A 25,465-nucleotide genomic window follows, 5' to 3' on the forward strand; every position below is an offset into this window, starting at 1 on the left:
TAGACTATTACACTCTTACTACGTCATACTACTTTTGACCAATAAAACGGTACGAAAGGACGTATTTCAACCAATCATGGCTGCTTATCGCACAATTTTATCGCGTCCCTAGCATTTGTTTCTTTGTTTGCCAACATTTGAAACTGCGCTGGTCTGGACGTCAAAAAAAAAAAAAAAACAAAAAAAAAAAAATATATATATATATATATATATATAAATTGCATACCAATCCAGTCGATGTACAGCAGTTTCAAATATGACTCGCATTGGTAGTCAAGAACAAGAATTAATAAAAATCACTGATCATACCTATGCATCTTCTGAAATCCGATTTACAAATAAATGAAGAGCACCATTCGGAAATCCTGAATAAGCTGAATACACCATGTAGGCCTAAATCAACGAGTTCCACTTCTATTACGCACACGTCCAATATAACATCAATTGAACCACCAACCACATTCAAATTTGAAAATTGTACATTCAATAATTAATCCTTTTAAAATTATTCATGTTTATTTTTTATGTCATCGTCGTTAATTAAAACTTTTCTATCACTTGTGTATATTAGTTAGGTTATGTTATAGCTTCTGCTATATGATATTATGGATAGTCACGTATCAGAGATTGTTTAATATTAAGATTTATTGAAAATCATCTGTCAAGTGACGTTGATTACTGGGATTCGGATAATTGAAGTGGAATGCAACTATCTTAATAAAAATGTAACTGAATCAACAAAGCCTTCTTGACTAGTAACATTGCCAACGTGTATACTGTAGTTCGAGAACTTCTCGACGAGAAGGCATTGCTCACTACTGCCATCTAGCATTGTAATGTTGAGATGGTACAATAATACATTTGAAGACAGTTGTATTTTCGTAAGTCAATTAATATTTTATTGTATTGGAGTACTTCGTTACTTCTAATCTTTATGTACTTTCTTCTAATCGTGTAATAGTCAATTAAATCCTACTCGAGTTTTGATTTTCTCTAGATAAATCAAAACGTCTAGTGAGATTACTGTTGATAAATCTATGTTTAACCCCTAGACTGAGCCCCCCGCGCAGCGATTTTTAATTGCTTGTGGAACTCAACTATGAAGAAAGAAAACCGTGTTTTTTTCTTTTGTATGAATGAGGGACCCAAAGGTTTTACACTGCAGTCTGAGGCTTCTTGTGATCACCACTTCTGTTTTGTGAATGATTGGGTAGCCAAACGGCCGCGCTCTTGTACAAATACAGCACGCCGCACTGTGAGCTTAATCCGGGCTATGGTATGGATAATGATGATGATGATATGTGAATTAATGATGGCTAAATGAGTTCGAGGTTCAACTTCGAAAGTAACCCACCAATTCTGCTTCAATTGGTTGAGGGAAAACCCCGGATAAAACCCAACCAGGTAACTTGTCCGAACCGGGATTTGAACCCAGGCTCGCTCGTGCGTTTCACGGTCAGGCGTGTTAACCGTTATCTACAAGAAACGGTTTTCTAGGTATGTGTTATAGCGGAAACTCGGCTAATTCCGCAGTACGGGGAATTCCGCAGTAGTGCATATATGATTTTACTGCGGCTTTACAATAGCGTGAACGTAAGTTTTGAGAGACTGTCAACAGGAGGTATGTCCTTTGAAGTACTATAGAAAAAAATCAAGGATATTGGTTCTTTATTGAGTTATTTTACGAAGCTGTATCAACATCTAGGTTATTTAGCGTCTGAATGATATGAAGGTGATAATGCCGGTGAAATGAGTCCGAGCACCGAAAGTTACCCAGCATTTGCTCGTATTGGGTTGAGGGAAAACCCCGGAAAAAACCTCAACCAGGTAACTTGCCCCGACCGGGATTCGAACCCGGGCCACCTGGTTTCGCAGTCAGACGCGCTGACCGTTACTCCACAGGTGTGGACCAGGATAATGGTCGACACCTCGTCGGCAATACAGTGAAACCTCGAAAGTTGGCTGTTTTTCGTGTTTTGCTACACATCTGTGAAGAAAGTGAGCATTGTTACATATAAATTGTTCCTTTTACGTTACTTTCATAATGTATTTCATAGGGTAAACTAGGGTCTGTTGGACAGTCGGGCATGTTGGACACTCTGAACTTTAACGTGTTACCTCGCCACTTGTAGGCACCAAATTCTGCTAGAAGTCAATGACGGAAGTAGCCCCACTCGTTAAAGTTCAGAGTGTCCAACATGCCCGACTGTCCAACAGACCCTAGTTTACCCTAATTATTTATGACGGCGGAATTAGCCAAGTCCTGTTGCGGATTTATCCGCACTGTTGCGGAATTACCCGAGTTGTTCTTTTTCAACTGTAACGTATGTACAACTAAATATATTTGGATTTTAATAGGTCTCTTTATTTCATTTCGTAATCAAAACTTTCGTTCATGTATACATACCTTGATAATAGGGTAAACTAGGGTCTGTTGGACAGTCGGGCATGTTGGACACTCCGTACTTTAACGTGTTACCACGCCACTTGTGGGCACCACATTCTGCTAGAAGTCAATGACGGAAGTAGCCCCACTCTTGCCTACTTCCGTCATTGACTTCTATCTGAATGTGGTGCCCACAAGTGGCGTGGTAACACGTTAAAGTACTATCAGTCACTAATATTTCTTTTATGTTTTTTATTTATATTTTCTATACCTGGTTTATTTTGTTGAGGTAATTTGGGTTATTTATTTGGTGTAGATTTAATTTCCTTTGGTTTAATTTTATTAAGATTATGAATTTGTGTGTTGATAATGTGTCCAACATGCCCGACTGTCCAACAGACCCTAGTTTACCCTATCTTTCAATAACCATTTTGATAAAAATATGATAGATTTACTTCTTAATATTGCGGAATTAGCCGAGTCTCCCCTATAATTTATCAGTACTTTATTTCGTGTTTTATGTTCAGAAAATAATACAATTTTGTTCAAAAAGTTTCTACCATAATACAAAAAAGGAAAGATATAATTCATCATTCATCTTTGTTATGATTTTTGAGTCTTATTTAATTTGTATTTGATTGGTTTTACATTATTGGTCTTGATGACTTTGACTTAATATTACAATATTTAGAAATAACATAGAAACATAATATAAGCCTAACTTTCTTTTATACCTTCAGTACCCATTTACAGTGCCCATGAACAGGTCGTTCATCCAGGTATAACCAGGTGGTCCGGGTTCGATTCCCGGTCGGAGCAAGTTACCTGGTTGAGTTTTTTTCCGGGGTTTTCCCTCAACCCAATATGAGCAAGTGCTGGGTAACTTTCAATTCAATTCAATTTATTTTGACCATTAGACATATAGTTTTAGGCTTCGTCAGAATACATTGAAAAACATATAATACATTTTTAAAAACATTAATAAAAGAATTAATAAAATTTAAATAATACAATGAGAACATGAAATAATTTGAAACTTTTAAATTAAAGAAAATAGTTCACCCTTAATTTATTAATTGTAACTAATTGCAATTAAACGTAACTTATTTATTAAAAATCAATTTCATACAAGTTTGTGTTCAAAAACTCAGCAACAGAATACAAAGGATTATTTAATAACCAATTGTAAAATCTAGTTTTGAAGCTATTGATTGGTAATTTATAATATTGACTTGGGAGCTTATTATATAATTTCATCCCCATAATTGAAAAGTTTATGTTGCTCTTATGTAATCTACAATATGGAATATTAATTTGTTCACTGTTTCTAATTACATGATCATGTATATTGGCCATTAATGAGTAATTGTCGATATTTTGTCGAGCGTAAAGTGCTAGATCATATATATACAAATTTATGATTGCTAAATCCGTGATTGTCTGAAAAGTGGCCGACAATGTTCCAGATAGTTTGATTTACATAATATTCCAATGGCTTTCTTTTGCAAAATAAAGACATTTCCAATTTTGGTTCCATTTCCCCAGAAAATTAGGGCATATCGGATTATCGACTGAGAGAAAGAAAAGTAGGCACATCTTAAATAATTTTGAGAAACGCAAGTCGTTAATTTCTTTAACAAATATAAAACTCTAGCCTTATGCATACGTATTCGATGTGCTTGTCCCATTATAACTGGAGTCTATAAAAAGTCCTAGAAATTTTGTATAGTTGAGTGTGTTGTCCTTATTTATTAGATAATTTAGGCTAAAAGTTATGTTGATAGTTTTTTCTTGATTAACCAAGAAACCACTAGATTCAAACCATAAAGCCATCTGTGATAGAATATCGTTGTTGAGAGCATGTAATTGATTTAGAGCAGAGGAAGAACATAGGAAAGTAGTGTCATCTGCATACATCGATGCTGAACCCCGGACTCATTTCACCGGCATTATCACCTTCATCTCATTCAGTCGCTAAATAACCTGAGATGTTGATAAAGCGTCGTAAAATAACATACTAAAATTTAAAAACAAACTTCCAGGTATTAATATAACCCAATCTCTTATCGTAGTTGCAAATTCGTTTAATACTTAGAAACTTTACAGATAATTAAGTTACCCACTGTCAGAATCTACGCAAAATAGGCTGACGTAAGAACAAAACTCGAAAGAGAAAAGAGTTGATTCAAGCATTGTACTTCTATGAGAGCCAACGTCGAACTAACGTGAACCAGCGACTGTGAAATATGCAAAGCAACTCTTCTTTGGTAGCATAGACGCCTAACAAGCCAAAGTACAACAGAAAGACTCCACATTTTCTCAATTAAGCCAAATCCAGTTTTGACGCTCTTTTGGCCCGGCGTGCAACCACACGCTTCTGAATTATATATTTAAATTTTCACTACAGAAACATGTTCCTCTTGTATCTTTGCTTCAACCCTATGACGACCCTCAACCCTCCTTCCATTTCGTCGTAGAACCCTCTGGGGGATGGTACAGAAAGAGGGGTGTGTGGCGCGGCGGTAGAAGGGTGAAAAGACAAGAGACCGATGCTAATTGGTGGATGCTCCATATTTCACAAGAACTCCATCTGCGTGTACAAGTTTTCTACTGCTGAATTCCAGTCCACAAGTACAGTGCCATCAGACAGGATGTAGTTCTCTCACAGAATACAAATTTTGAACTAGCACCAACAGATAGCGCACGTGTACTATGAGGGATGCGCTTTGCGTGTGCATTTGTTTTTCGGTATATAAACATTGAGGATATACGTAGTGTATTAGTACTTTAAATACTCTTAAAAACAACTAAAAATGGCAAATTTTTGTTATGTTCCTATATGTAAAAACCAGGGAAAACTTTTTGTCTTCAATCAGGTCCCGAAATATTCTGAATATATGCTTTAAACCTTAAAAAATATAAGTAATAAAAATGGGCCTCGAAAAGTAAGTACTTCAAGTAAGGAATTGTTGACTATAGTTTCATTATGGGAGAAGAAAAAGAAAAAAATAATAAAAACATATGCAACCTCGACAGCGAGCTATGTTAGCTTAGATTATATATGCAGTAGTTGCAGGAATCTCCGAATTTTACGCCTGCAGTAAGCTCTGCATAAACTGGAATGTTTATTATCCAGGACGATCCCTAGTGAAATCCATTCCGTGAATAATGTTTTTAATGTACTGTACCCTAATTATTAAAGCCATGTTTTAAGTTCAAATTTTCAAAATCATCCTACATAGTATTCAAAACTACATGTCCTTAACCTACAAAACACACTACTAATCGTGATACTATTGCGACCATATTATATCATCCTATTAAAAATTGCATTTGATCTTTCTGCAACTACAGAAAAAATACAAGGAATTCAATCTCGATAGTCTCTTCCCTACAAAAAACACATTGGTGGCTGCATATCCTGTTTTTAGCGTACGGTTCTTAAATACTAATTATTAAAGAGGGCAATAACACTTTCGACATATTTCCTATTTTTTTATTCGTGCATATTGTTCTCAAAGTTCTCGTTTAGGCCCATGAACATTCAATTTACTCGTATCTATATTCTGCATACTGCAGATTTCCCCACCCATCTAGGGGAATCGCTCAATATTATACAGGTTTACGTTATTATTTACTGTAAATTAAATTAAATTATGAGGTAAGAAAATATTGAATTACCGGTATATGAAATTATACTGGGTTATACAAAATAACTGTAAATATAATTTTGACACGCACAGAAAATCAACAAGCAGGAAAACGTAATCAACTGTAGCATATGACAGAACATAGCCCTACAACATGTTGCGCCGCATGGAACGCTCCTGCCATCTGACGGTAAAACTTCGCATAAGATATCCCTATTGTGGCATTCTCTCCATTCTCAAATTTGTACCTCCGCTTGCTGTCTCTTTCCCAAGAAAAGAACAATAAAACATACAGAAATTTCATGTTCATCAAAGTTACTCATATTCAGCTTTCAAAGAGCACATTTGAGTTTCTACGTACACAACATTACAAGTCAATTACCCACTAATGGGCATTTGCACTACATGCAAGGGTCACTAATACATTAATGAATAATTTAGTAATTTATTCAGTCCCCCTTCCAGAAAATACAGTGGTATGCACTTCACTAATACCAGAGGATCAGATATCAAAATTGGACTGCTGTAACTTGAATAGCATTGTGTCTCCCATACAATTTTATTTTGATGTATAGAGTAGCTGAAGCTTTCAAGGTGATAAATTTTGTGTAAAACTCTTGAGTGTGCATCTTCCAATGTTTTGGGATAATACTGAATACATTTCATTGTTTTTCACGGTGCATACATCGAAATATTTCGAAATTAGTCCCATATAAAAATGACTCTCTCAAAATGTTTCTACTATTATATACATCAACTGAAGCTTGCAGGGAAGTATAGTCCGGGTCAGCTTACGTAATACCCCAAGGGTGAAACCTAACCATATTTCCCCCCATTACTACATAAGCTAGTGGATTATGGTGATTTTCTAGTTTGCAGGTTGAATTTTCTTTTGCCAACTTCGTTTCGAATTTCGGTACTGAGAAATACTACAACTGGTAGTGATTTTATAACCGTTTTGTTGGCAGTAGTGACACAAGTTGTCAGTAGTTTAAATTCTGAAAATTCAAATTGTTCTAGATTTCTGAGCCCATTACTGGAAGCTAGTGAAATTTGAACATACTAATAATTAATTAATATCAGTATTAATATTAATACATAATAGTTATTGTATGTGTTGCTTTGTGTTGTGGTTACAATTTCAAGATTAGAGTCAGGTAAGCTAAGCGTAAATAAATATAACATATTTCGTGTGATACATGTCCTTGAGTAATTGAGAGAAATACTATTTCACATTTTAATTTATTTATTTTGTGTTTAGACTTTTATTGCAATAACTAGCCGTACCCGTGCGCTCCGCTGCACTTGTTAGAAATAAATATAAAGTAATTACGTAATTAAAATAGGACGTTTGATCCAGGGAACATTCGTGTTTGTTAGAAGGCTAAATCGTTTAATATGTTACTTAATTGAAATTGTATTTAAATAATTAAATTGCGATCATTTTGGTCCAGAGGCCACTCATTTGGTGCAATGACAATTCCTTTAACATGTTTCTTATTTGTTATTACACGCAACTATAGTTTAATGAAGATTGACATCATTTAGTTTTATTGTGTATACTTTATATTACTTGCTATATGGTTCCATTGAATTATGATAATAACTTAATTTTAACCCTTGTTTTCTACGTCTTCAGTAAATGGCGCTTGGCCCACTATGGTTCTGAAACCTTCAAATAACTTAAATAGTGATACAGCATAAACAGTGATATGTAATTATATTTCTTTCTTTCGAAAATTTAAGAATTCACGATCTCCTATGTACCATTGCCATGGAATGAATAAATGTGTTTTTTCTTCCTACTCAAAAATTTTATATTTTGCACATGGGAATTACTGCAGGAACAACAACGCTACAATCTGAGGCGGCGGTGAAAACGTATTGTATTATTATTTTAAAAGTCTATCAGACCTACCAAATTTTGCATAGAATAAAACTTATCGGAAATCATTTTTAAAGAAACTTTTGTTATGTAACATTTTTCACAAAAAAACAATAATAAGCGAGATATTTCGATTTAATTCAGGCCCCGTTAAATGAAGTATTTTGAATGCCATATAGCCTAAAATCTAAATTACAACAAACTTAACTTATATTTCAATTTTAATCGAAATCCGTTCAGCCATTATCGCGTGAAAAGGTAACAAACAGACAGACAGACATACAAACAAAAATTTCAAAAAAGCAATTTTCGGTCTCAGGATGAATAATTATACATGTTAACAAATTATTTTTGGAAAAGGGAAAATTACCAGAAAATTTTCGGCTACATATTTATTATTATATTGCATTATATTATATTATATTATATTATATAAAAAGTGCGTCGATAACGGATGTACTCCGATAAGAAAGTTTCTAATTTGCTCTTGAATCTCAGAAGCAACAACCTTTACAACAGCGCAACACAATCTGCTTGGCTCATTACCCAATTTTTTTTTTTGCATTGCATTTATTGCATATATAGTCTATTTTATGTATTTTAACACGATTCAATTGAGCATAGTTAAAATTTGAATTATAAAATAACGGATTGCTAAGCTAACGTACTATTACTGCATACTAAATCAATACACCCTCGTTGTTCATTAATTCTCGGAGATTAAAATGAGTGTACATAAATATTATTTTAAGAAATACAGAAAACGAATGTACAAAAAATCCTATCAAATTTTCTGTGCATAGGAATAGTTTAATAGCTTTCGATTGTTGCTGTCCAAGGCCCCTTATAGACGAAGTCATTTGTTATTTCATTGCACCGTCATAGATGGCGTTATTTTAATTTTAAAACTCATTTATCTCATTAAATATCAGTCCTATCAAAATTTTGTAAAGAATAAAACTTATCGGAAGTCATTTTTAAAGAAACTTTTGTTATGTAACATTTTTCACGAAAATCAATAATAAGCGAGATATTTCGATTTATTTAATTCAGGCCCCCTTATAACCCCCCTTTTAAATAAAGTATTTTGAATGCCATATAGCCTAAAATCTAAGTTACAACGAACGTAATTTATATTCCAATTTTCATATAAATCGGTTCAGCCATTATCGCGTGAAAAGGTAACAAACATACAGACAGACATACAAACAAAAATTTCAAAAATGCGATTTTCGGTTTCAGAGTGGTTAATTATATATGTTAGGACCAATTATTTTTGGAAAATCGAAAATTACCAGAAGAATTTCGGCTACATATTTATTATTAATATAGATGGAGTAAATATTCTAAAGCATAAATTTCAAAGTGGCATTCGTTTTCGGAATTAATACTAATCATTTTACGTGATCAAACGGAATACATATTTAGGTTAGGTCTAGTGATTTGTAAACTGTTTAACCAAAGCAATGAATTTCATGTTGTCAGACAAAATACATTTTAATATCAGATCAAACACTAATCTACTAACTACTAACATAATGTGCGAGAGGTCCAGAAGAAAAATATACTCTTTCACAAATTACGGTATTGAACCTTTTAGAAAACACCTCCCCAACATAAAGATGAGATGTGTAAATAAGTAAGACACCGTTATTGTTAATACTATATTATTATTATTATTATTATTATTATTATTATTATTATTATTATTATTATTATTATAGTATATGGCATTGTGTGATTTTATCCTATTTTGGTGATATCTAGTATTAGTTGGCAAGACTGAAGAGACGACCAAATTAGTCTTTTAGGAATTACTCTTACGTGATGCTCATTATAATTTTGGGGCAAAATGTTGGCTCTGCAAATTTTTCAAGGAGAAATAGTCTCTAATTTTATGAGAAAAATGTTAATTCTCTATTTATTGTTTGAGAAAATAAATACGTAGAAATGTTTTTTAAGTTATCCCAGATATTTCAACACGCACGCATTACGTCAATTTACCTTTATGAGACATTTTTTGTGAACATTCGTGTTCTAAAGTGAACTATTAAAATCACTGTTACATATACAAATGCAGGGCACATAGCACGTATGGAAGAATCCAGAAATGCTTATAGAGTGTTAGGAGGCCGAGACGTAGATGGAAGAATAATATTAAAATGGATTTGAGGTAAGTGGAATATGATAGTGGAGAATGGATTAATCTTGCTCAGGATAGGAACCGATGGTGGGCTTATGTGAGGGCGGCAATGAACTTCCGAGCTCTGTAAAAGCTGTAAGTATGAAAGTTTATTTACTTTCATATACTCCGTTTGTCTATAAAACGTTAAGATCTCTTAATGAGTTCTTTAGCTCAATATACGCTTGACGGTACGTAGCTACATTAAATTTATTGCCTTCCATATTATACGTAGAGTTTTTCATTCTATATCACTAAGATAATCATGCATTTGTGTTTTCTGATTAGTGTAGAAGAGTATGTAAATAGTCAGCGATATATGCAATGGATGAGGAAAGGAACTAGCGACCCTATTCAATTATCTCCTGGCTTAGTTGCCTCATGAGTGATGTCTTATTGTGTCAGATGCCACATGAGGATAGTGCTGAAAAGTTAGATTTAGATGTTTGTGACGAATTTATAAAGAGAAACAGATTTGCATCACTCCGTGCTACGTAATAGTGAATCCACTTTCGTAATATCAATTTATAGTTAGAAAGAATTCAAGTCCGCAAGTTAAATGTTTATATAATTGTAGCGTTCTATTTAATTACTAAAAATGGATAATTGTGCAGAACAGCTATGCACAAGATAATGCGGAGATTTGTTTGTATATAGTTACTAGTATGGAGGAACAAATTGGTATTCACATAAAATCCCAAAGAATGTTATTTGCAAGTAAACATGCCAGATGAAGATGCAAAGAAAAATACTGGGCACCACGCTATGAGACAGAATGACAAACGAAACACTACAAAGACTGACGAACACTACTGACGCAGCAGAACGAGCCACGGCAACGAAGTGGACCTGGGGAGAATATGTGGCGAGACTACACCAGACAAGAGTCACGATGTGGGACCCCTACGTCGGAAAGAGAGGACAGGGAAGACCACGGCTCAGATGGTCTGACATGTTTACCAGAGAGGCGGGGAAACCATGGTCGAGGACAGCAAAGAACAGAATTTTGTGGAAAGAACTAGGGAAGGTCATTGTAAATAGATAACGTAATCAGTGTTAAGATATTGTAAATAGTAAAGTCAGTATCAGTGAAAGTGTAAGATAAGTTTTGTAAATAGTAAAGTCAGTGTTGAGAAAGTGTCAGGTAAATAGTGTAAATAGCAATCAGTGTTTGTCAAAGTGTCAGTGTCAGTATAATGTGTGTAGTGCAAGAAAAAAAAATGAACAAAGAACAGAGTGCTGAGACTAGTTAAAGTCTAACAGGGTTATTAACCATGTCACAAAAGTAGTATACACGACAAGCTCGCCTGGATTGGCTCACCAAGCGAGTACACTTGAGCCATCCCTATCGAGGGGGTTCTAACCCTATCCCAACATGGGACATCATGGCTAACATTCATTCATTCATTCGAATGGAACATAACCCCTGGACCTTATACTAATTACATACATTACGAAATCGTTCTTAGATCTTCATTTTGTTATTTTTTAGCATTCTACAGTATATTTTACAGGCCCGTACTATCCGTAGTCATATCAATATTATGAAAAATAATATTAAAGTGAGGATTTATGAGATTCTTTTGGGAAATTATGATCAAGTGTTTGAGCCCACCCAATGTTTTCAAAAAGTTGGCGCCACTGAACAGCTTCACATCATTACAAAAACTAGATTATTAACAGGCATCAAAATTTCCGTAAAAGGTTCCTGATTTCCTAAATGTGAAGAAAATTTATCGGGTACTGTATTTAAGAACTCGTCCCGGACCGTTGAGGAAACACTACATACAATTATTAGATTAATATAAATTTGTCTGACCAAAAAATATGCATTACCCAACAAATTTAATTTATACAGATTTAATTTCTATGGATAAAGTAAAGAGGGTCTTGGCTAAATTAAAAAACAATAAGTCTGCAGGAGAAGATTTAATAAATAGTGAATTATTCAAATATAATAATAATAATAATAATAATAATAATAGTAATAATAATAATAATAATAATAATAATAATAGCCTAATGTGTCCCTTGAAGGGCAAAGGCCTCCTGCTAGAGGGTAGCTCTGTTTCACTAACGCGGTGAGCTACTCCGCGTTAGGTTGTGTCTAGTGTTTCTTTGTCTGGTTGGAGTTGATTTCGCTGTCACTTTGATTAATTTGATTTCACTAACACTTTGATTATACTGAATGCACTTTCACTGAGTCAACTTGGGATGTTGTTTGTGGCTGACACTGTCTTCATTTGTAGTCGACTTCCAATTGTTCTCCATGTTCCCCTGCTTCTTGCTATTCTGGACCATTGCTGGCCTGCTTGTGTTGTGTAGAAGTCTGCCCATCTCTTCCTTGGTCTGCCTCTGTGCCGGCCTCCTGTTCGCGGGTCCCACATGGTGGCTCTGTATGTCCATCTTTCGTCTTTCATCCGCGCGATGTGGCCTCCCCACTTCCACTTCAATTTGTTTGCTCTTTGTGTGACGTTTGTTGTTGATGCCATTTGGGACAGCGACTCATTGGAAATTCTGTCTCTCATAGTTATTCCCAATATCTTTCGTTCCATTTTCCTTTGGCATATTTCTAGCGCATTCATCTGTCTGTTTGTTGTCGACCATGTTTGGCATCCATAAAGCAGTGTTGGGTAGACGCAGGTTTGTAGTACTTCGAATTTGAGTCTTCTGCTGATTGTCTTATCCAGAAGTATGAACTGGAGGGACCAGAAGGATTTCCAAGCTAAGGATATTCTTCTTCTTATTTCTTTTCCAGTCTTGTCTTTAAAGGAAATTAGTTGGCCTAGGTATGTGTATTCCGTTGCATATGGTAGCGTTGTTCCGTCAATTGAGATGGGGATTTCTTGTCTGTTTGTCATCAGATGTGTTTTATGCTAGCCATAAATTTCTACAAAGATTTTTGAGATTTTTACATTTGATATGGGAAGGACAAGGAATTCCATAAAGTTGGACTAAATCTATTGTAATCCCTATGCATAAAAGAGGTGATTTGAAAATTACGGATAATTATAGAGAAATAAGTTTATTGAACGCAGGATATAAAATTTATGCAAAATTTTGAAAAAACAAACTTAATGAGCATTACGACAATATTATCAGTGAAGACGAAAATGGTTTTCGTCGAGGAAGATCCTGTTGTGATGGATATTTTGCATTGAAATTACTGGTTGAGAAACATAGAGAATTTAATCTAGAAACGCATATGGCATTCATTGACTTTAAAAAGGCTTTTGATAGAGTTAATCGGAATAAATTACTTCAGATTTTGGCAGACGATCAAGTACCTCAACAGATGATACAAAATATTTACAACATATATAAAACAACTATCATAGCAATTCGAAACAACAATAGACTTTCATAATGGCGACCCATTTATAGTGAGTACGACAAGGATGTTGTCTTTCACCATTTCTGTTCATTATATATATATATATATATATATATATATATATATATATATATATATATATGAACAGAATCGTTCAAGATAGACAGACAGAATCGACAGACAGCCATGGATTTATTCCAATTAATCGAAATTTGCAGCTTGATGCTTTACTTTTCGCTGATGATCTAGTTCTCATAGCATCAACTGAAGATGATTTACAATATTCAGTACACAATTTGAATATGGTGAGTGAAAAATATAACATGGAAATTAATATTGAAAAAACGAAAATCATGTCATTTTGTGGGAAATTCCCTGTACCAAGTAAAATCTGTTTGAATAATAAAATAATAAAAAGAGTAAATACTTTCACTTACCTTGGCTATGCACTATCACCTTATGATGAAGTAGATATTGCTGAAAAAATATGTAAATATAATAAAACAATGGGGATCATTAATAAAATCATGAAACCTTCTTAGCACAGCCAGTATTAAGCTATGGACTGTGAAGAATAAAGATGTCAGTAGAATAACAGCAAGTGAGATGAGGTTCATGAGAGCAACAACTGGATATACTCGCTGGGATCATAAAAAAATGAGGACATAATGCAAGAACTTCAAATAGAACCCATTATGCAGTTCATCAGCAAATATCAACTTCAGTGGAAGGGTCATCTCGAACGAATGAATCGATGCAGAATTCCAAAAGCACTTTTCATTACCATCCGCATAGCAAAAGATCTCTAAGCCGTCCGAAGAAGAGATGGACTGAAAATTCTAGTTTGAGATCGTAACAGGCCACTCGGCCTAATACTTGCTAGGAAGACGACGACGACAGACTTTAAAATATTAATTATTGAAGAAATTTATAAATATAGTTTAATAACTTACTACAACAGAAATAAAATAAAACATAAATCTAATCGACATGAATATCGTACTCGAAGACAAAAGTATACTTTCCCATTGATTGAGCCTAAATGTCATACACGTGCAGCACTTAAACATGGTGCTAGTTCCGGCTCAAGACTTTATAATAAAATTAAAAATTATTTTCCAAATTTGAAATATTTTAAAATTAAACCTTTAAAAAGGAAATTTTTAAAATTATTCATGATATATAATACCGTATTAACAAATGTGTGTATTTGTTACCTTTTTATTTCTGTCGAATATATTCATGTTTTTATTGAATGTCATTGGTTTCTATCTGATTGTCAGTTTATATTAAATCTGTTTTTTTCTCTTTCTTTTTCCTATTGTGTGTTAGTTATCGGTCTGAATTAAGTTAATTAGTGTATTTAGTAAACTGTCTTTGTAAATTGTATGTTATATTATTGGCTAAGATCACACCGTACACGAGCCTGGCTCTTACGGTGTTGGCTAGAAACATTTTTTTCTTAAAAACATAAAATTGTTTAGTCACACGTTAAAAAGTGTTAAAATTTTTAAAAAAGTATATACCTTGGACAGACGGCCCGTTTCGACGTGATGTTAAGTCTTCATCAGTGTCTCCTTAACCACTGGTGATCTTGAATTCTGCGATTTGCACTTGTCAGTTGTAGGGGTGAGGATGTGTTACTCTTATGGTGGGGGCTGGTTGTTTGTGTGTTATGACGTATCATGACATCGAATAATGTGTAGGTATTGAACTGTAATTGTGTATTAAGTGTATGTTGTGGGTATGTTATTGTATGTTTATATATTTCGTATTGTTCTAAGATGTTTAACTGTGAACTTTTTGGTGTGTAAAATTTCCATATCTGTTTCTATATTATTGTAGTCATGATTAATGTTGATAATGTTTTCTGCGTAATTTGATATGATGTAGGGTTTTGTTATAGCTTTAATATGTTCATTATATCTTGTGTGAAAGGATCTTCATGTTTGTCCTATGTAAAAATGTGGGCAACTATTGCAACACAAACACCACGTAACAATAAATACATAACATTAACATATCACAATACCAATACTCACAAAATTGCAACTTCATTCAGAAAACTAAAATACAAGATAGCATACAAAACAAATAACACAACACAGAAATATCTAAATAATCACATTAAACATTCAAATAAATATAATTCAACTGGAGTTTACAAACTAAAATGCAATAGTTGCCCACATTTTTACATAGGACAGACAGGAAGATCCTTTCACACAATATATAATGAACATATTAAAGCTATAACCAAACCTTACATCACATCAAATTATGCAGACCACATTATCAACAATAATCATGACTAAATAATATAGAAACAGATATGGAAATTTTGCACATTACACCAAAAAGTTCACAGTTAAACATCTTAGAATAATACGAAATACATAAACATACAATAACATACCCACAACATTATACTTAATACACAATTACAGTTCAATACCTACACATTATTCGATGTCATGATACGTCATAACACACAAACAACTAGCCCCCACCATAAGAGCAACACACGCCCACCCCTACAACTGACAAATGCACATCGCAGAATTCAAGATCACCAGTAGTTAAGGAGACACTGATGAAGACGTAACATCGCGTCGAAACGGGCCGTCTGTCCAAGGTATATTACCTTTTTTAAAAAATTTAACACTTTTTAACCTGTGACTAAACAATTTTATGTTTTTAACAAACAAAGTGTTAACGTGAACTATAAACAATGTATTTTTTTCTTGTATACTTTTTGAATTATAGTCACTTTGCTTACTAGCTAAATAAATAAATAATATCGATTGAAGTGTCAACAACATCCATGACAGATCGATTTTTGTTTCTCCCGAAAATTTATATGTTTGGACTATGGCTGTTAAAAAAAACCTTCATATGAATCATCCCCATAATAATAACTTTAATAACACACGAAGACTGTCGACAATAAAATTGAACAAACCTGTAAGTTGTACCAGCAATAACAAAGATCAATGCGATTCTGAACATAAAAAAATAAAAATTCTTCTGAAGGAAGTAAAAGATGTCCCTATCCAGAATATATGCGGTCCCCCCGAATAAACTTTGGTGACCACACTTTGAGAACAACTGAATCGATGATTGGAGAAAGGACTTAAGTCCACTTTTTTATTAAAACGAGTTAAGACTAGCTTCATAACCCCTGAAGATATACCCATCGAGTTAACATCTGTGGAGTAATGGTTAGCGTATACAAACTCAAATGCAATACCTGCAAGAACTTCTACATAGGACAGACAGGCAGATCACTTCAAATACGTTACAAAGAACACATCACAGCCATAACCAAATCACAAAACACTTTCACATACGCAGAACACATCACAAATACCGACCACACCTACAGCAACATACACACAGACATGGAAATTCTACCTCTCCAACCGAAAAACCAGAGACTAAACACACTAGAACAATACGAAATATATACTTACTTACTGACTTACTGGCTTTTAAGGAACCTGGAGGTTCATTGCCGCCCTCACATAAGCCCGCCATTGGTCCCTATCCTGAGCAAGATTAATCCAGTCTCTATCATTATATCCCACCTCCTTCAAATCCATTTTAATATTATCTTCCCATCTACGTCTCGGCCTCCCCAAAGGTCTTTTCCCCTCTGGCCTCCCAACTAACACTCTATATGCATTTCTGGATTCGCCCATACGTGCTACATGCCCTGTCCATCTCAAACGTCTGGATTTAATGTTCCTAATTATATCAGGTAAAGGATACAATGCGTGCAGCTCTGCGTTGTGTAACTTTCCCCATTCTCCTGTAACTTCATCCCTCTTAGCCCCAAATATTTTCCTAAGAACCTTATTCTCAAAAACTCTCAATCTCTGTTCCTCTCTCAAAGTGAGAGTCCAAGTTTCACAGCCATACAGAACAACCGGTAATATAACTGTTTTATAAATTCTAACTTTCAGATTTTTTGACAGCAGATTAGATGACAAAAGCTTCTCAACCGAATAATAACAGGCATTTCCCCTATTTATTCTGCGTTTAATTTCCTCCCGAGTGTCATTTATATTTGTTACTGTTGCTCCAAGATATTTGAATTTTTCCACCTCTTCGAAGTATAAATCTCCAACTTTTATAGTTCCATTTCCCACAGTACATGGAATAAGAAATATATAGACACACACAAAAACACACAATTCAGTTTCAGAACACACACACTTTTCGACTCCACATTAGACTACACAAACACATCCCCGCAAGAAATGCAATCAGAAGGCGAGAAAACCGCCCATTCTGATGATAGCCAACCGACTGAAACTAGTCAACAAGGTAACCTAGTTAACTAACATGTGAAAGCATGGGCTATATTGTTAAAAGTTGTGTAATCAAGATTTATCTATATCAGCGTTTCTCAAACTATGGTCCGCGGACTACCTGTGGTCCTCGAGTTCTGTTCTTGTGGTCCTTCAAAAAAGACAGAAGAAAAAATAAAATTCAAACGAATTGCCTGTCACACTATAGCTGAAAATCTCAGAGTTTAGAAATTACACATGGCAATCGCCTTTCGCTTTTTCTTCCAGTACTAATATTTTGTTAAATTTCTTACCCTACCCGTCTACCCACTTCCCACTCTACTCTCAACAACAAAAGAGGGATTTAAAGCACTATGAACGTGGCGTTTCTCGCCATCTTTTCCCTGCATATCTGGTGCTGAGCCTGTAACCCAGCCAGGGACCACTCGAATTCATAACAGAGAACCAAAGTACCGAACCTTTTCATGTATTGATGCCGTTTCAATTTCGCGGGTTTCATACAGTCGTTTGAAAGCACTTCGTAACAAACAACACACCGAGGTTTTGGTTCACTCTCATTGCCACACCAAGTCAATCCAAGTTTCAAATAACTCTTGTTATATTTACGAAGGCTTATTGTAGGGATTCGTAACAAGCTGTTTTTTACGGTGATGGGTTGTTAGCCCTTCGCCCACAACGCACGCAACGCAGAATTGCACGCATTGTATTCTTCACCTGACATAATTAGGAACATTAAATCCAGACGTTTGAGATGGGCAGGGCATGTAGCACGTATGGGTGAATCTAGAAATGTATATAGAGTGTTAGTTGGGAGACCAGAGGGAAAAAGATCTTTAGGGAGACCGAGACGTAGATGGGAGGATAATATTAAAATGGATTTGAGGGAGGTGGGATATGATGATAGAGACTGGATTAATCTTTCATAGGATAGGGACCGATGGCGGGCTTATGTGAGGGCGGCAATGAACTTTCGGGTTCCTTGAAAGCCATTTGTAAGTAAGTAAGTAAGTATATTTACGAAAGAATTTTTCTTTGAATAGCTACTAGTAGAACTAGATATTTCTTTAATGGCACTTACTTACTTACAAATGGCTTTTAAGGAACCCTAAGGTTCATTGCCGCCCTCACATAAGCCCGCCATCGGTCCCTATCCTGTGCAAGATTAAGCCAGTCTCTATCACCATACCCCACCTCCCTCAAATCCATTTTAATATTATCCTCCCATCTACGTCTCGGCCTCCCTAAAGGTCTTTTTCCCTCCGGTCTCCCAACTAACACTCTATATGCATTTCTGGATTCGCCCATACGTGCTACATGCCCTGCCCATCTCAAACGTCTGGATTTCAAGTTCCTAATTATGTCAGGTGAAGAATACAATGCGTGCAGTTCTGTGTTGTGTAACTTTCTCCATTCTCCTGTAACTTCATCCCGCTTAGCCCCAAATATTTTCCTAAGCACCTTATTCTCAAACACCCTTAACCTATGTTCCTCTCTCAGAGTGAGAGTCCAAGTTTCACAGCCATATAGAAGAACCGGTAATATAACTGTTTTATAAATTCTAACTTTCAGATTTTTGGAGAGCAGACTGGATGATAAGAGCTTCTCAACCGAATAATAACACGCATTTCCCATATTTATTCTGCGTTTAATTTCCTCCCGAGTTCTTTAATGGCACTATAATTAATATATTTCTTCACACACAGCTTCTGAACTATTAGCACTGCCTAAATGAAGCGTATAATCATGTTCCTTTCTTTTCAAAGATCCGGATCGAAGCCAGTTTTCCATTATTTATAATGGGCACTATTTAACAGAGACATAGACAACTACTAGCGTGCACCACATAAGAAGAATTTCAAACAACTAACTGCTAAGAGGCAAGCGATGAATCAACACTGCACAGAATTTGTTATAAGTTACTTGTGATTGGCTACAAAAACATAATTACAAAAGTATTATAATTAATTAATTCTATTTTAAAATATAAGTATACTGATATTAAAATATGTTACAAAAATGATAAATTTGCTTTCGAAGGTCCGCGGAACTGTTCTGACTCAAAAAAGTGGTCCCCACTTCAAAAAAGTTTGAGAAACGCTGAACTATATTGTTCGTATTTCTGGTCAGTTGTAACCCATTTTTTGAATTGGTGTTAATACCTTCACTTACTGCATTATCTTGAATTAAATGTGTGTAAATTACTCAAGGGGACAATAATGAATTATACCTGGTCTCGTAGACAGATCTTTCAGTAAGTGTGAACTTAATAAATTATCTTTCGGGTTAAGGGTAATATTACAGGAGGAATAAGTCGGCAACAGGATATTGCTATCAACATATTCAAAGGATGGACCCAACTAGAATACCATCCATCATATTAACTTATAATCCCGAGGGAAATACAAACGTTTAGCGTCTTATAAACAAGGCAAGGCAAGTTTTCTCGGTGCGGAAAGAAGTCTAGACTTGAATGCCTGGAACTGAAGAAGAATCGACGTATTTTAAAATATTATTATTATAAATTAAACTATTTACAAAACTATCCTTGAAAGTTGAATAAATCTTCATTAATTTTCCTACTATTAGTCTTTGTGAAGCTTTAGCTAGTTATATATCTTTTGATTTTTATAGCAAATTGAAACAGATGACATCCCTGAAGATTCAAGCACACTGATGTCACTATAGCTGTTTTCTCTTATTTTTATCAAGGCTTTTCCTAGACTCCTCGTCGGCTTTTGTAAAGCAAGTACAGAGTATCCTGGATGACGTGACGTGGAAAAGTGATAAGAAACCAAATGCATCTTCTCTTGTGTAGAGCTGAAGGAAAATGCCTCCATTTTGTTATCGATAACGATGTGGCACGTACATCATACGTCATTGTTTATCCGTCAGTCTCTATTGCTGCTGTTCGCTCCAGGAAAGAAGGTCACAAAGGCATAACAATGATGTTTGATACTACAGTGGACAGAGAAAACATCTTCCTTTAGTACGCCATGGAGAAAATACGCGTAAGTAATTACTAGCTTTGATTCCAACATAAGAGTGACTGATAATGCACGCTCTCGAAAATTTATCTCCTGGAAATATTATACTAGTGCATAGTGCACGGAATCCATAGTTATAGGTTACCGTTGTAATAGGCTGAACATAATTTGGATTTTGCAAACCGGGGCGATTCTATATAAGATAAAAACTGATATGACAAATATATTAATATTAACACTGTTTAAATTGTTTTAAGTGACATAAAATAATTATACATTTAAGCACGGTCCTTCCAAAGAAAGCCAAGAAAACAGGTTTATTGCTAATTAAAGAAATTGAAATATTTTATTACTATATGCAGTATGCGTTAAATGTTTTTTTAGTTAAATCTGTTAAACTTTAAAAGTAGCTTTTAGTCTAAAGATGTTGGGGTTAAGAATGAAATTATTTTTAGCACTGTTAATAATATTTTACTCCACTGTTTTCCGTTTGTTGTTAATGGAAAAAAATTCGCTACGACGCCGAGGATCGGAAACCGGGACCCCCAGTTCTACACACTGGGCGCTCTAACTACTGAGCTACGCCAAGGCCCAAATCGACGACAGAATTAATTAATTAATTAATTCACTCATTCACTACTCATTAATTAGTGAATTCATTCACTTATTCACTCACTCACTTGGCCACTATTCATTCAGAAAAATCACCTGTTCTCCCACCAGGAGATTAACCGTGAAAGGAATGTGCTTACTATTGCGTCATCTATTGGAACGAAGTAGATAGATAATATTACCGTTATAATGTCAGTTTAAAAAACATGCACTCTCCTGCATATGTTATTTCCTGTATGGAGGGATTAAAAGACCAGGAGATTAACCGTGATCTAATTTTATAACTTGAGTAGTATAAGTATGTGTGTATCAGTGTTATCGTTTGTGCTTTGAGAGTTAGCCAATGGAGATGCGTGTACCCACGCGTGTGACTTTATGACATCTTATGACATCAACATTCATTGACAGCATTACCCCGCTGCGTCTCATTCCCCTGACACTTTCCACTGGATGGAGTACAATACCATCGATTCCTTGCCTTCTTGAAAACACTACAACAATAAGAAAACTTGTACAACATTTATCATCGCACTCATTTTTAAGACTCATGGAGTTGATTCAAGGCACTTTTCCCCGAATTAAAATAAAGCTTAGTTCTATTACGATGCGTTTGTTTATTCAGAACATTTTCATTCTCGAAATACAGAGCGTTCGCCTACGGGTGAGGCCAGGAAAGCGGCATGTACTGATACGCCGCTTTGTGCGCGCAGTTGTTGAGACACGCCCGACAATCAAGGACATCAAGGTCGACAAGTTATCAGTTGTGAGCCAGATGTTGCAGTGTTTAACACGTACAGTGCAGTTCCTTGACACAGTTGCTTAAATATTCAGCGTGTGTGTAAAATTTGTTAACAATGCAAAATGCAAAATTCACGCTTGAACAGAGAGTTTTTATGTATGATGCATTTGTGAAAACAGAGTCATGTAGAGAGGTGCGTAGGCAATTTGAAGTGAAATATCCGGGTGCTCCAATTCAGGGTAGAGAAACTGTTAGACGTCTTGTTAACAAATTAAGGACAACAGGGTCGCTAAATGCTACAATTCCTAAGCGAAAACAAGGAGTATTGACGGGAGAAAAAATTGATGAAATCAGTGCATAATTTACACGCTCTGCTAATAAATCTCAAAGATGTGTTTCACAGGAAGTTAGTGTTTCAAAAACACAAGTCTTTACTGCTGCTAAACTTTTAAAATTAAAACCCTACAGAGTATAGTATAGAAAGCGGAAGCTTACGGATAAACGATTTCCGCAAGCGACACCGCAGGCAGGCCGCTTTCCTGGCCCCACCCGTAGGCGAACGCTCTGTAGATGCACGATTTTTCGATGGTACTAAAACGTCACATAGTCTACTGATACTGCGGAGGCGAACTTGTACGCACTGGTGATCAGGAAACAAATGTTCCATTATTTACCGGGCACACTGCGCAAGTTAGTACTAGAAGGCGTTTCTGCAGTGAGTAAGAGTAAGCATTTTTATGATGCTTCATTAACGCATAGCAGAGTCCAGGCAGTAACGGTAGCATCAGGTATATTTAGGCGGCATGCGAAGCTCTTAACAGCCCATCACTTCTACTTTAGCTGCGACCCTTCGCCAACTGCATTAACAAGGTTAAGGTTGTGCGTGTGGCGGTCAACAAGCAGCGCTGTCCCCTGGTTTACTGTCATTAGTTTGCAGCCTATGGCTGAGATTTCCACACTTGTTCAACCCCGCCCCTTTGATATGTAAACTAGTTCCTAGCTTTCATCCTAACTAATGCGGCTAAATGACGTCACTTCCTGTGTTATGGACACGCCTGTAAAACAGTAAACAAGATTTATCCCATGCGTTTAAGAAGTTTGTAAATTTATTAGTTCGCAAGATTTCGGGTATATTTTCAGCAGTTTTTTGTATTAATTTAGGAATTCAGAGCAAAGTACAATAAATTCTGTAATATTTAATAACACTTTGACTATCTGATCCCTATTGTATGAAATTGTTATGACTGAGATGACTATTGCAATTGTTTTTATTATTTATAACTAGACTTCGTGGAATTGCCACGAGAATCGTAAGGTTTACTACGCACGCGGTATAGACTGTATGAGAAGAGAACGTGCAACGGATGGAGTATGCCTCTGATGTAAACACTGAGCAGTATACTGCGGTTACAATAAAACCTGTATCCTGCATTTAAGAAATATAATGAATGATCAGTGAAGTAGGAAACGTCTAAACATGTAAATGCACAATTATTTTATAGTGAGATAAATTAACTCTTAAAATTTAATGTAATATACTCACATCATCCTTGAATATGTGCATTGCAGTTAAGAGTTACGTACATTTTGAGCGAATGCAAAGTGAACCTCCTCCGATGGTCACTCAAACAGTTTTTATATTGGGAAAATGTACGTTCAACATCACACGATGTAATAGGTGCATATTTGAAGAACGGGAAGTCATTACTTTTTAGTACACCAACTTCAGACGTCTTTTCGTGACGTGATAGTACATCATTTATAATACGAAGTTGTGAATAGGCAGAATTTTTAGCAATAACGTTTCTCAACTTATATTTTACATTTTCTGAAATTAGTGAATTGTTATTTTGGATAACGGTTTGTGATACTTTATACACTATATTAAGGGCTTCTGAGAGTTGTAGTTTAGACGATTCTAACAGGGTGATGTTTTTGGACACGATTTTAAAATTAGAATCAATGAACAGAATATCTTCCAATAGCTGTTCAGAACGCAGTGATTTTACTGCTGCAACAGCGGAACTGTCTGTGCTATCCAATGCATCAATTACCTCCATTATTTTGTCGTAATATTCTGCATAATAATTAACAGCATCCAACCACGTTTTCCAACGGGTCAAGACTGGCTGCGGGGGTAAGGGTATTCCAGGGGCAATTGTTTGGAACAACATCACTCTCATTGTAGTATGTTTGATTGCATTCTTGTCTGCACGGAACAACCACAGTAATGCAAAAACGAGTGCTTACTTAGGTATACATTAGCTGTAGCTGTTCTATCTATTTGGACCGGTCACAATTCTTAACATGAACTGCTTATACTACGAGACCGGGCGGTCGCTCACCTCCTCTATACTACCGTACATCGGCAACCTGATTGCATGCTGCGTGTGGCAATTGAACGAAGTCTATTTATAACAGTAGTCCTAGGCAGGATGTCTTAGACCACGACGCCACGGTGCGGGACACTTAATACTTAAGTGCAGCATATAAGTGAACTTATTTTTCCACAATAGGCCACTGAAGAATATTATTGTAAAATTCTTTATATTCATGTGATATGTAACGCATTAGTTTGCGTATATCGTCAAGCTTCTCTCTTTGAATTGGCACGATTTTGTCTGGATATGCCAAAGAAGAAGGTACATAAATATGGAATTCTTCTTTGTACTTACGAGCAAACATTCTCATGGGAACAGATAAAAAAATAATCTTTTTTCTTCCATCATTTTAATAATGTCAAAAGAAGTGCTTACACAAATTTTGACCACTCGAGCGCAATTACGAAGGCCGTAAAAATAAGTTTCCCTGGGGCCGTTTACGGAAAGAGAACAAGATTTCATGGAAAGTTTTATTGGAACAGATATAGCAATTGTTGAGTTATTTTTCAACGTATTCACCACCAGAATTGAGACATTTGTCATTCAGTGGGATTAGTTTTTGTATCCTTGTGTCGTAGATGTCTGCCGTCTAGAATCGGAACCAATGTATCGGCACAAGTCTTTGGCATGAGTTGTTTCTGCACGCTTCCAGGATTTCACAGGTCTCCAAATGTGAGACGGCTATACTCACATATGTGGTTTCTGCATGGAATGATAGTCTATATCAACAGTCCATGAAACTCGAATAAACTCATTTCGCCACAAATAGTGACGTGCTGTTTCTGAAATCCCTGATTCATATGTACTTCGGTACATCATAGTAATGCAGAAGTACTGACGAATCTTAAAATATGTTCAATAAGATCGACATAGTATTTAAATAATTAAAGTACTTAATTATTTTTCATAGACAACGAACTGATAGAAGAAGAATTCTACGTCAAAAGATTGAAGTGGTGCAAAGAAATAAAGCTCTCTCTGCGACGTCAGTGTCTGCAC

The sequence above is a fragment of the Periplaneta americana genome, chromosome 5 (assembly GCF_040183065.1).
Source record: "Periplaneta americana isolate PAMFEO1 chromosome 5, P.americana_PAMFEO1_priV1, whole genome shotgun sequence".
Classification (NCBI taxonomy): domain Eukaryota; kingdom Metazoa; phylum Arthropoda; class Insecta; order Blattodea; family Blattidae; genus Periplaneta; species Periplaneta americana.